The following is a 1794-nucleotide window of genomic DNA, read 5'->3' on the forward strand; positions in this document are numbered from 1 at the left end:
TTTCTGGGGTTACTGACATTGGGGATGGTATGTGCTATGGTGAGTGCTGTGAAGTGTGTAAACCTGGCGATTCACAGACCTGTACCCTTGTGGCTAATAATACATTATATGTGGTTTCTCAGGTTATGGACATTGGGGAGGGTATGTGCTATGGTAAGTGCTGTGAAGTGTGTAAACCTGGCGATTCACAGACCTGTACCCCTGGGGCTAATAATACATTATATGTTTATAAAAAATAAAAAAATACATTTTTAAAAAAATAGGGGTTTCAATATAGATTAGAATTAGGTATGGGTCAAGACTAAACTATTTAAGAACCATATTTTCATAATTTGATTCTTCATGAGCTCAGGACTTCGCTTCTTACATTCCAGGTAAAAATTGCATTACCCATAGATGCTAAATTCCACCATCATGATGGGATTTCTCCTCACAGGGTTTTCTCATTTATGGAAGTTATGGGATTTGCATGCTATAACCTTCTCTCTGATGTATGTAGTCACTCTGATGGGGAACATTATCACTGTTACTGTCGCCACCCTTGACAGGAGTCTTCACACACCCATGTACTTCTTCTTCAGGAATCTGTCCATCTTGGATGTCTGCTACATTTATGTAACAGTTCCTAACTCATGCATCAATTCCCTGCTTGATAGCAGCACCATTTCAAAGGCTGCTTTGTAGCTCAGGTCTTCCTAGTGGTTTTATTTGTATATGTTGAGCTTCTGTTTCTGATTATCATGGTCCATGACTGCCATGTGGCTATCTGCCAACCACTTCACTACCCTATGATCATGAACCCTCAAATCTGCATCCAATGACTCTGACTTCCATACTCAGTGGTCTCATATATGAGGGTGTGCACACTAGCAAAACATTCCTGCTGCACTTCTGTCTGCCTAATGTCATCCATCAGTTTTGTTTTCTTTTGTTTTGTTTTGTAATATAACCTCACTGATAAAGTTCTCCTGCTCTGATACCTTTAGCAATGAGATGGTGATCGTTGCCTCTGATCTTGGGATTGGTGATCACTGTTTCATTTGCATCATCAGGTCTTACATTCATATATTTTCTACTATTCTCATATTTCCAAGTGGAGCAGACAGAAAAAAAGCTTTTTCTACTTCTGTCCCTCACATCCTTGTGGTGTCAGAATTTTATGTATACCTGAGGCCATCTGATAGTCCACTATCCGGGACACGGTCCTTTCTGTCTTCTATTACATAACCCTTCCACTCTTCAACCCTATTATCTTCAGCCTTAGAAATGAACAAATGAAATATGCCATTAATAAAATGAGGAGAATGTTTATTCAGGTTATTCAGGAAATGTATAGGAAATTGCTGAAGCTCACCCTACATTAAAAGTCATGTTTTCAGCAACAAATTGAGAAATTGATAGTAATTCTATCAATATAGCTGACATTAATAAATAATGTCATTAAAATATATCATTTATCAATACAATTTCCCTTCTGAAGTGTTGAATTATCTGAGTATGTCACTGGGTAAAGGATCTGATATTACAAATAAGAAATCCCTATTCATGCTTTGACAACTTAAGAACACTCACTAAAGGACACCTGGGTGGCTCAGTGGGTTAAAGCCTCTGCCTTTGGCTCAGGTCATGATCCCAGGGTCATCAGGGAGCCTGTTTCCTGTTCTCTCTCTGCCTGCTTCTCTGCCTACTTGTGATCTTTGTCTGTCAAATAAATAAATAAAATCTTTAAAAAAAGAAAATTCACTAAAAATTTAAGTCTAAAAAGACAAAAAAGTATCCTTAGAAGTATTTTAT

General features: G+C 37.8%; 1 pseudogene; it reads left to right on the top strand.

The window, feature by feature from the left end:
- Positions 1-396: 396 nt before the first annotated feature.
- LOC123938346 lies at positions 397-1364 on the top strand (annotated as a pseudogene).
- The last annotated feature ends 430 nt before the right edge of the window (positions 1365-1794 follow it).

This window comes from Meles meles, chromosome 3 (genome assembly GCF_922984935.1).
Source record: "Meles meles chromosome 3, mMelMel3.1 paternal haplotype, whole genome shotgun sequence".
Classification (NCBI taxonomy): domain Eukaryota; kingdom Metazoa; phylum Chordata; class Mammalia; order Carnivora; family Mustelidae; genus Meles; species Meles meles.